General features: G+C 32.9%; 1 protein-coding gene across 5 annotated transcripts in view; it reads left to right on the forward strand.

Moving 5' to 3' along the window:
• CSMD3 (CUB and Sushi multiple domains 3) overlaps positions 1–12675 on the forward strand; it is a 1234985-nt gene that overhangs the window by 719198 nt on the left and 503112 nt on the right. The gene's annotated exons all lie outside the window — the stretch shown is intronic.

The following is a 12675-nucleotide window of genomic DNA, read 5'->3' on the forward strand; positions in this document are numbered from 1 at the left end:
CCTGTAAGTAATCAAAATATTACCTCTGTGAAAGTCTTAGCAATTTTAACAAAAGGTTAAAGCCTTAAAGAGTTTAAGATCATACCAAATATCATCCAGAGATGGTGCTGAAATGGTACTAATTAAATGCTTGCTACTCCAGCTGTTACTGAATTTAGTATCCTGACAAGTTCTCAAAAATGTAAGTTTCTGGAGAAAATATATTGCATTATATACATTGTTTTCTTTTATCTATATTTGCCCACTCTTTACCTTCAAGTAAATTGTGCTAAGTACAGAAAGTAATCTGATGGCTTATCCAATTAGTTATTTCTACCTTATCTCGAAGTTTTTGACTCTCTCAGATTTCTTTCTTACTGAAGGTTGCCTCAACTTTTCTAAAAGTGAGCACGGAGATAAATATTAACAATATAGTATTTTACAGATATTTTAAAGATAAAACCAACAATTAAAATAGCAAAGCAGTACACAAAGCTGGCTCAGCTATTTCTGTGAACCTATTAGATGAAAATGTTCTGATTTCTGTCAGGGGAGTAGATGCTGGCATAGATCCGGAGATTTTCTCCCATTGTGCCCTAAGAAAAATATATTAATTGATTGACTGATTCATTCATTCATTCATTTATTCATCAGGATTTTTATAGTCTTAGCACTAGCACTACACCAGAAATATAAAATGAAAGGAGACATGGTTTCTTTCTCACAGTCCAGCAGGAAAGATAAATATACAAACATGGAATTACAATATTATAGATTTAACTGAAACTCTATAGAACAGCAAAGAGAACACCAAAGAACATCAAAAAGGACTTACTCATCTGGAAAATCTTCAAAGACTGCATGGATTAGGGGAATCCTTAAGCATGAGTGAGCATTTGCCAAGCAGTGAAATGGAGAAATGTTACTGCAGACTAGGAGAGTTCACATTAAAGCATGAAAGCACAGAAGAGAATGTGGTATTCCAAAGATTGTGAGCAGCTGCATGTTAACAAGAGCAGGTACCCATCGTGTTCTGAGAAAGCCTGTCAAGGCAGGAGGTCAAAGCATGAGTAAACCTAGATAACATGGGAAGGGGATTTTAACTGAGTTACCAGGAACCAACAAAGGTATTTTTGAAGAACAGTCATAATCAGATTTTAGCCCAGAAAGCCAACTCTATTGGCAGTGTGGAAAGCATTAACAAAAATACACGGGGGAAAGTTGAGGGCCTAATGAAAGTCCATCAATGACAAGGAAGTTGGCATTTAACTAATCAAAAAGCAACATTGAAACTATTTATTCACTCAGTCTACATATATTGTATACTTACATGCCAAATATTGTGTTAGCTAGTGAGCATCCAAACATGAACTAGGCTCTTAAAGTATAATTTAAACAGAAGAGGACTTGGACACAGCTCTCCCTCTATAAAAGTGAAAATTGAAATATGATTTCTGTTTTCTACCTAACATGATTCTTGAGATGTGTAATTAAAAATTTTAGATTTTGATGATGATGATGCATGAATGAGGATTTACATTGAACTTATCTATCTTGGCCCACAAATAATTCCCATCCAAAGAATCAAAGATGGATTGATAAGTCAATAAAAATAGTGAAAAAAACATTATGTTGTTCTGGGGAGAGCTCTTCATAAAGTGAGAGTCTCACAGTGATCAATATGGGAATGACTTTGCCTGAAACATATTTTTTTCTAACATGATATTTACCCCAAAGACCAAGACCTCCCTTTGAAAGGGATAGCTGTTCTCAAGTTTTCAGCACTTTTTAGCAAGCTGCAGGGTTCAACAAGTATTGTTTTATTTGTTCTCTCTTTCACCTGGACTGTAAGTGTCTTGTGAGGAAGAATTGTGTCTTTATCTTTGTGTATTTCCAGTCTAGAACACAATGCTGGAACATAAAATTACAAGTTTGTCAAATAAAACTAAGATAACTGAGTATCTGAATTATGAATACAGAATACTTTCAATTAACACTTATGTGGTAACCTCTGATCCGAAATCTTTTTTATCATTAGTAAGATCAGGAACTCCCACTGGGATCTGATACACTCAAGTTGTGTATTTACAGGGTGGTTTTGAGGTATGAAGTAACAAACTTATACCTAATTTTCTGCTCTGCTCTTTGTGCTCTACTACTTTTCAGAGTTTTCAATGTTTGTGTGTTTTGATTCTCAGTAGTCATTAAACAACCAACTTCAGCTGTAACTTTGCTATATACAGAACAAGCCAGATTGGTGGAGTAATTGAGATCTTTCAATATACATTATTTTTATTATTTCATTTAAGAATTTATCTCAGGGTTGGATACTTTTGTCCCAATATCCATGCAATCTTTTGGATATTGTTTTTAAAATTAATCTTTAAATTCAGGTTCTCTGTTACAATCAAAGGCACTTTCAAAACAAGAGACAAATAGAGATAGTCCAACGAGCTCTTCCTACTACTTCTTTCTATTGTTACAAATGTGGGGACCTTTCCCTGTGCAGCCTTTTGCTTGGGAAGCTGTAAAAAGTACAGAAAAACGAGTATGATAGAAGGAAATACTTTCTTAAGGATTTTTTTATCTTATGAATTGCCATTGCAAATATAACTATATCTTCAGAAATTTCATATCACTTGACACCTATTCTTATATAGCATTTATCAAATGTAACTTATTCACATATTTATGTGTCTGAATTCTTTCCTTATTAGATAATAAACTGTATTAAATTAACTTCTGTTAGTCTTTACTCCTGATATAGTATCTCACAAACAAATTGTACAAATTAGTTGCTCAACAAATAGCTGATGAATGAATTATTTTCTGCTACCCATGTTTTAAAGTAGCTACTTCCTCTGGAACAAACAATATTCACTATAACACTGATTTTTGTAGGGAAAATACGTTCCAATTTCTAAAATAGTTTAGAAAACTTTAGAATCACTCAAACTGTGATTTGGAATTGCTCTTAAGGTGTCAGGCATTTACAGTTAATAATTTAAACATAAAATATTTAAAGAGAAAAAGCAAGAAATCAGTGGAATTTCAGTTCATGCATTATTAGAGTTTGAATAATAATATTTCTTAAAAGTGTATTGAGCACTTCTTACCTGTTAAGCACCCTTCTTATTTTCAATGTTTCCTCACAAAAATATTTACAAATTCAGCCCTGATTAGAAGAAGTAATGTTATATCATTTCTCTGAGACAAAAGTCTCACAAAAAATTGATATGTAAATATTAATCTTAATTCTGCTGCAGAAATTTTTCTTTTTGATTTTTAGGAAATATGACAGCTCTCCCAACACTTAAAATTTTTTTGTAACCTCCTGAATTAACTTTTTGCCAATTTACTAGTGTTTAACAATCACCTTAACTCATAACCACTCCATTGTTCTTTTTTCCTTCATCTATTAGAGACACTTAACATCCTCCTTTCTCCCTCTTTTCTCTCTCCCTTTCTCTCTCCCCTTTTCCTTCCTTTTTTCCTTCCACCTCTTCTTTCTCTTTCAACACCATTAGCACCCATGTATATGTTTTTTAACTTTAAATTATAATGTTAACTCATTTAATCCTCCCTGCCATTCTCAAATGGCCAACTTCTTCTTTTGTTTAATGTTTCTTTTTAAGGTGTAGCTTTTGTTGCATTTGTTTTACTCTTCAATATAATGTATTTCTAACTCCTTCTAGGGATTCGGTAATTTGACAGTCTTCCATCTAGCTTCCCTAGGCAATATCAAAAGAAAACCCTTGGAGAAGTAATAGTGATTAAATGCCCAGACTGCATACATTTTCTCATGTCCATAGCACTGTGGAGAAATTAATTAAGTCTCACAGCACCTGTCTGAGGTATTATTATTATGTACATTTCACATGTGCAAACCTCAGCACAGACATTATGTTTTCCCCAAAATCAAAGAAAAGTGTTATTTTTATATTGAGATTAGCACTTAATTATTACTGATTAAAGTCAATCCTTTTCCTTTGCTATATCTCTCTCACTGGTCTTCTCCTTCTCTCTTTCTTACTAGAACTAACATAATTGCATTATCATATTGACCAAAAGATCCTTTCAAAATATAATGTCTATTAAAAGTTGTAAATGCATGTATTCTTACAGTGTTTGTTACATAAGTGTCAGTTACTATGTAACTTACAAATTACTTACCTTTATATTTATGCCTGTAGTTTATCTTATCAAAGTTGCTTAACCCAGTTTTCATAATTAAGCTTTATACTTATTTTCAGTTATGCAATCTATGTTTATAAATACTGTGTTTCCTAATTAGCAGTTTTATTGACATTACATAGATTCACTTTCTTCATTAAAGACTTTAATATTCATTTTAAAAAATAACTAACAAGCACTTATGTGAAAAAGTGGTACATTCAAATTCTAATTTATTTGGCCAAAACAAAAATCTAAACACACTTTTAAGTAGTAAAGTAAGGTATGCATCAATTTGATGCTTAATTCATCTAGAGTGGTAACTATGCCTATTTTTTCATTTTACAATTTTGTTGAATAAGGGGGAAGCCAATCATGATTCTTAGAGGAAGAGCTATTATTATTTTATTAGGCATAATACTGTTTGCTATGGCCACTTTCCAAATATTTCATAATAGGGAGGTGGAGTCATCATTATTTTTTATTTTTTTATTTTTTTTTGAGACGGAGTCTCGCTCTGTCGCCTGGGCTGCAGTGCAGTGGCCGGATCTTAGCTCACTGCAAGCTCCGCCTCCCGGGTTCACGCCATTCTCCTGCCTCAGCCTCCCGAGTAGCTGGGACTACAGGCGCCCGCCACCTCGCCCGGCTAATTTTTTGTATTTTTTAATAGAGACGGGGTTTCACCGTGTTAGCCAGGATGGTCTCGATTTCCTGACCTCGTGATCCGCCCGTCTTGGCCTCCCAAAGTGCTGGGATTACAGGCTTGAGCCACCGTGCCTGGCCTGGAATCATTCTTATTGAGGACTAGTTGGTGAAAACAAAAAGGTCTAACATATTCTTAAATGAAAGAGGTTAACATAAAAATTATTGTGTATTTTAAAAATACATTTTAAAAGACATACTGCTCTTGGATCAAGTTAAGTTGAAATAAATTGTATTTACTTTTAATATTGCATTTGGTCTATTGTAACATATAAATTTGGTAGCTGTGATTAACCACATATTAGGTCACGCTGGTAATTTTTAATATTTCTTTTGATTGCCAAATTTTATGCAAGTAACCTTTACTGTCTTAAGTGAAGACTGAATTAAAATAATTTGTGGGAATAATTACTGTTAGGCATCAGGACTTCTAAAATAAGTCTATTTGGGACAATATCTATTCTTTTTCTTTTCCTTGTATCTTTTTTTTTTTTTTTTTTTTTTTTTTTTTTTTTTTTTTTTTGAGATGGAATCTTGCTCTGTCACCCAGGCTGGAGTGCAGTGGCACGATCTTGGCTCACTGCAACCTCTTCCTCCCAACTAGCTGGAATTACAGGCATGCACCACCACACCCAGCTAATATTTTGTGTTTTTAGTAGAGACGGGGTTTTGCCATGTTGGCCAGGCTGGTGTCAAACTCCTGACCTCAAGTGATCCTTCCACCTCGGCCTCCCAAATTTCTGGGATTATAGGCATGAGCTACCACACCCAGCCATAATATCTGCTTTAAATTCATGTCTTCTCAAATTGATATAAGTAAACAATTACAGAATGAAAAGGAAACAAAAATACTATCAGTTAGTGAACACTAACCCATTTTGACAAATAAGCATTCCCACTCCCTTCCCATCTTAGTTAAGAGGGACAACTTAACTGATTGTGGGCTATCTCTGTGTTACGTTAGTTTATGCTGATAGTTTACTTCCCTAGCATCCTGAAGCCAAGAGAATAATCTTGAATCCTCTCTTACCTCTTTTGCAGTGGTGTGGTCTCTAGAGTATCAATGCAACCTGAAAATACAAATACATGAGCAATATTTACATTGTTTCTGCTATTGTCATCACTACACACACACACACACACACACACACACACACACACTCTCTCACACAATGCCTTTTAAATTAATCAACATGACTAGACCTTTCATGCACTGGCCCTGAATCAGAATTATGGTGTTGCTGGCATAGACAAGGAACCATTCCAAATACATTTTTGCCTGTCTTGAAAATCCTATTAGTCATTTTATAAAACTGACTCCTCCTGTTGATATATACCTTTCAAAATTGACAGTTTTCTTTCAATAATATACCTTGTAGATTTACTTTATATTATATAGCTGCCTTTAATCCTGATAATTGAATTCACTGAACAAATACTCATTGAGCATATTACTGCAAATTGTTCACCGAAGAAGTAAAAAGGGTATATTTTTCTGAAACAAAAATCTCCAGGGAAAATCACTTATCAAGCTCTGAAATACACTGTGGCAAATGCAATAGGGATTGGCATTTGATATTATCTTACAGTACTGTAAACAAAAAGCAGGTTGGGGATGCATATTTAGAAGAGTTACAAAAGAAGATTATAATCAGTAAGAAACTGCAAAAATGTAAGTCAACAAGAACATTTAAAAATTAATTTATCCAAAATCCATTTTCATAAATGGTGTTACTCAATTTGTAAGTCTTTAATGGTTTACTGCTAGCATGAAAATTCATACTGATGGAAGACAAAGCATCAGTTGTAGGAAACCAAGATTTTAATTCACATAATACACCAATACAGATGCAGTATTCAGTATAGTTGCACAGATTCTCCAAGCTATTTGATGTCATTACTATGGTATGACCTTTCTCTTTTTAAAAAAAATTGACTATCATTTGTGGACATAGTCATGATAGAAATTCAGTATCTAAGGAGAATTTGTTGCACTTACTTTCCTTTTAAAGTAGATCTATCCTCTTAAAATGAAATTATCAGCAACATTGATGTGGTAGTCTTAGAGAAAAGTATTAGATATCTGAAATGTGTACTTATATGTCACAAAAACAATAATAATAATAATGCTACTCCAACTAGATTGATTCAAACAAAGGCCTTTTTAAAATTCTCTGAACAGCTAAATAATTAAAAGGTCAGAGAAACCTTAATTTGGTGTTGAAATTACAGACCGGGAGTTGTTTGTTGGCTTTCATTCTTTGTGTGCATTTCCTTAGCATCATGACACTCCGTCCTTAGGTACATTCTCCCATGTGGTTTCAAGAGCACTGCGAACAGTTTCCTAGGATACAGTTGTCCGGATTTATTTCCAACTGGAAATAGTACATCCACTTCATTTATAGCTCAAGAGCAAGCCCTAAATTGATCTAATTTGGTTGACTTGTGTTTTATGCCCATCACAGAATCATTGCATGACAAGGAAAACAAAAAGTACAATTGATTTGGCCTCTTAAGCAGGTACACAGTCAGGTTGAAGGGGGGTTGGTGGTGCAGTCAGCTTTGGCTGAATACCGTGAGCAAGTTGAGAAAACGGTATTTTTCCCATATCAACATCAGGGTATGGTTGCATGCAAAAGAGGGAATTGATGCTAGGAAGATGTTTTTAAGCCCAAACAAATGAAGTAAATATTCAAAACTTAATATTGTCAAACTACTGAAAGCTATAAAGCTAAATACATGTTACAAACATAGATGAAGATAGTGCATATGAAAACTCTAATATCCATGTCCTTCACCTACTCACTTCCAATTATTTTCCACAATGCTAGCTTGACCATATATGAAATAATGACAATCTTTACCAACATCAGTAATTCTATTTCCTGCGACATTTCTACTAGAAACTTACTGGTCAGTGGCCTGACTTCTTTCCTTATAGTTTTATTATGGTAGTATTTCACAAGATATGTGCTCAATTTCTTTGAGAAATGCAATCAATATACCCTTTTTAAAAATAGTATTTATCATCCTTTCCTTCTGTTTTAAGTCTAGAATCCTTGTTTAGTCTTTCATTATAATTAATCCATTACACAAACAAAAACAAAATGGAAAATGGCTTTCTTTACTTTTTCACTATATCTAGAAATATTCCAACCACAATTGAAAGCAACTATCCTCTTTTCCACCAAATAACTGTACTTCAGATTTATAACTACAAGGTTCAAATGCTAATTTAATACTTCAATAGTATATTTGTTTCTGAGTACACTAGTTTCTTAGTATTTACCACACATTTGTTGGCTAAACACAAAAGGAATTTATTCTCTCAGAGTTCTGGAGGCAAAAAGTTTGAAATCTGTCAGGGCTGCTCTCCCTGTAGGGACTATGTAAAGGGAATAATCAGGTCCTTGCTTCTTCTAGTTTATAGTGGTTGCCCTAGCATTTCTGTCCTAGTGGCCACATCACTCCACTCTCTATTTCAATTGTGTTCTCTTTTGTGTGTCCATATAAGAGAGAGGAAAACCTAATCTCCTTTTATCTCTCTCTTATGTGGACACATGATGTCATTTAGGGCTCACACAGGTAATTCAGGATTATCTTCGCACACCAAAATCGTTAATTACATCTGCAAAGATCATTTTTCCAAAAATTTAATATTTGCAAATTCTAGAGATTGACATAGACATCTTGTGAGGGGCCATAACAAAAATCTTTCTTTTTCACTTTTTAACACTATTATTTTATACTTTCTTTTACAATTTCTAATTGCTCATACTCCATCATCCTTGGCCACTCAAAATCAGCTGATAATTGTGTTTCACACTGTATTAGGAAAATAACAATAATCAGTCAAGAATATTCCAGCTTTTTACCAGTAATGTTACACAACTGGTACTATCACTACTCTTCTATTGTTTGTCTTTCCTGTTAAATGAAAGATTGGCCCCTCCTCCCTCACCCCTGCTCTAAGAACAGTCTTGTTCTTTTGCTCTGGATCTCATGCCTTTTCACCTTCTCATCCCTGCACTCTCATTCACCTTTGGTGAGAGTATACTTTGACAAAATCATCTGGAGATATAGTTTTGCAATGTATTAAAATAAACAGAAAAAGTACATAACTTTTGACTCAAAATTTTACTTCCAAAAACTTGTTGCACAAAAATATTCAGCTTAACAAAAATAAAAATATAAGCCAGTTTTTTGAAGCATTATTTGTACTGTCAAAAAAAAAAAAAAGTTTGTGTGTGTATGCATATATATGTATATGTAACTCTTAAATTCCCTCAGTTTGCTGATGTCTAATATGTAATGCAATTTTAAAAGTTGTTTTATTTTTTTAAAAAAGAATAACAATAATTTGTACATATAGCTATTGTATGGTGTCCATAATTGCTGAAATAATCAAACAAGTAGCAGAAGCAGAACTTTACCTATTTTTTTAAAATAGGAGAAATGGCATGCAAATTTATTAATGTGCACACAGAGAGAACCACAGAGTGATTACTCCCCTATCCCCAGTGGGGTTCAGAAGCTCATATACCTTCTTGAAGTTACAGAAAGGATGTGGGCTTGTATTGTGGCAAAATATGTTATGGGAGGAGGAGAAGAAGGGGCTTGGCTAGGAAAGGTGGTCTTGTTATGTAGAACTACAACGTGTAGACACATTTTTGTTCAAAACAACAATAACAGAATATAGATATGAATAAGGCAAGATCTGAAAGAATAATACTGTGTTAACAATCTTTGCTCATAAAAAATGGAAATATAGGAGAAAGGTTTGGTTTTGTATATGTCCATTTTGTTTTTAACAGTTAACCTCTACTGATATTTACATACGTATGTGTATAGATAAATAACTTATTTTAATTCTTTATTGTTTTTAGAAAATTATAATCAGATAAATTATATCTAACTCATATTTTTTTTGTTCAGTGTTTTGGAACTTTATGTTACCTCTGTTTTTGTTCAATTTCCTAAGCTATTCATCTAATAAATTTACTTGAACAATTTGGTTGTCATAATCAGTTTACTGTCTTGAGAGCACTATATCTAATCTTAATGAAGGGGAATTAGAAATCCAGCTGAAAAAGCTTTAATTCTTGCAAACGATCTGTATTTTCTATCACATGACTACTCCCAATTAACTATAGTGTTAATGCCTTTTGTCGTTTATGATAAACAACAAGAAAATGCCTGTCAGAAAAGGAAATTAGCATTACACCAGATAATTTCAAATAGATGCCAATGTAACACAAGAATTTACAGTCTGGAAAACATGATAAGTCAAATTTTAGACACTGTTTTTTACGCTGTCTTTTTTGGTTAATGAAATGACTTCACATAGACTGAATTCACATTTTAAACAGTTTGAAAATGCCATTTAGAATTCAGCAGTATTTTACTGTTCCATTTCATTTTGAATAAGATTTGGGTAAAATATACTTATTGTAAAAAGTAACATAAAATAGACCAATAGAGATAATCAATCCTAGATCACAATAATCATATTTGTAAAATAACAGATATTATACAATGGCATTAGTATAAAAATGGAAATGATTAAGCTTTAATTTTATTAATTGTATATATATACATACATATATACACATATATATATAGGTGATGGTAAGCATGATTTAAAAGCCAATTTGCAAACTGAGAAAGAAAACTATGCCATTTTCACTGAAGTCATTAAGAATCTTGAAGCAGTGTGTAACACCCTCCAAGAATAATCCTTGGGGTTTAAATGCTCATTCACCCTCTTTGTTAGTTTAATTCAACAGAAAATGTCTTGTTCACACACTAGACAGAGTTGGAAAGAAGCCATAGAAGATTATGTCTACTCAATAAAATAGACCCTTTATGTTTATGTTGCTTTGCTCATAATCTCATATCTGTAGCACTACAACTAATTAATTGTCTTATATTCAGTTTGTGGAAAATCAGATGCAGTTCATGACTTATCTTTTTGATACATTTTTTGTTTGGAACTTTATAACTCACCAACACTTCCCTTACTGCAATATATGAAATGTTTACTGTACATGATACAAATCAGGAAAATTCTATAATTATTCAAAATAATTATACATTTGTGTAGTTCCAGAAAATAATAGTTTTTAACAGCATATGAGATTTTTTAATATAGTCTGTATTTTTTTTGTTGTTCAGAAATAAACACCTGAAGAATGAGGCTAAATACATTTAAGCAGCATAGTCATTTTTGTCCTTTTTTTTTTTTTAATTTCTTTGCTTGCCCATGAGCTACATGGAGAAATAAAGTGAGCTTTAATCAGCCATTTTCTTTTGAATCATATTCCCATGGTTCTTATATTTAATCATTTGATGTAATATCATTTCGTTGCTTAGTGATATTGATCAAGCATTAAATCTAATACATTATATCAATAATCAAATTTTCCTTGTTTCTGTATCTTTTTAAAAATGTAATGAGGCATCTATAGTATTTGGATTATCTTTCATTATGTTGTTGTTATAACTTTGCGAATAAAGTTACTAGAAAAGGAAGAATTTCAAAATAGAAAAGTCTAAAATCCTGTTGGTTGGATGAGCAATGTCTCTTCTTCCAAAACACAGCATAAATCCAAGCTCCATATGTAATTTAACAAACACTGGTCTGAGTATACTATGCACCAAACACTCCACTCAGTACTAGGTTTAGAAAAATATACGATCTTCTCGTTCATATCTATACCTTTTCTAACCACCTTCAACTACTTTCTTTGCTAATCCATTTCCTGTTCTTCATAAAATTATCTTAACTACTTGCCACATACATAGTCATTGGATAAATACTTAGAATTCATTCTAAGCCTAGGAGGAAACAGAGGTGATATGCTGATTTATATCACTGGCCTAGCCTACCTAAACGACAAGCAAGTACATAATTATTTTTCAACAGAAAGTGGCAGTCTGCATGCTCAGAGAAATTGATATGGTTATGCTTTGTTTCTCCACCCAAATTTCATCTTGAATTATAATCTCCATAATCCCTATAATCCCCAAGTATCAAGTGAGAGACCCGGTGGAGGTAATTGAATCATAGGATTGGTTTCCCACATGCTGTTCTAATATTGAGTGAGCTCTCATGAGATCTGATGGTTTATAATTGTTTGGTAGTTCCTCCTGCATTCATTTTCCTTTCTGCCACTTTGTAAAGAAGGTGCCTTGCTTTCCTTTTGCCTTCCGCCATGATTGTAAGTTTTCTGAGGACTCTGCAGCCATGCTGAACTGTGAGTCAATTAAACCTCTTTCCTTTATAAATTACTCAGTCTCAGGCAGTTCTTCATAGCAGTATGAAAATGGACTAATACAGCAATCATACACAGGTTGCAATCTCATATTTTCTCCTCTCATGCCTATGTTTCATTTCACCAATAAACAGTTAATAAGAAATAAAAACTTTATGGACTGAAATTCAAACTAATTCAAACTTCATAACTTATGTTTGAGTCACAGTTAATTGGAAAAAAATTCTTTTGGATCTTTTTCTCTTTGTTCCAAATTAGGTAACAATTTTTGAGGTACTATGTATTGATATTATAAGAGCAAATAAAAGCAGTTTCTGGTCAATTCTCCCTTTCATATATACAAAAGAAAATAAGCCAAGTATATTTCAGTTTGTGTTAGAAATTCATTTGTATATGTTATACCAACATAATTTAGAGTTTATCAATTTGGATTGGATCAACTTCCATTTGAACTACTATGGGACAATTTAAAGGCACTAATTAACATTCACATTTCCCTTTAATATTGATCTTATTTTAGATGACATTAACTATATGCCGTATCTAC

The sequence above is a fragment of the Macaca thibetana genome, chromosome 8 (genome assembly GCF_024542745.1).
Source record: "Macaca thibetana thibetana isolate TM-01 chromosome 8, ASM2454274v1, whole genome shotgun sequence".
NCBI lineage: Eukaryota > Metazoa > Chordata > Mammalia > Primates > Cercopithecidae > Macaca > Macaca thibetana.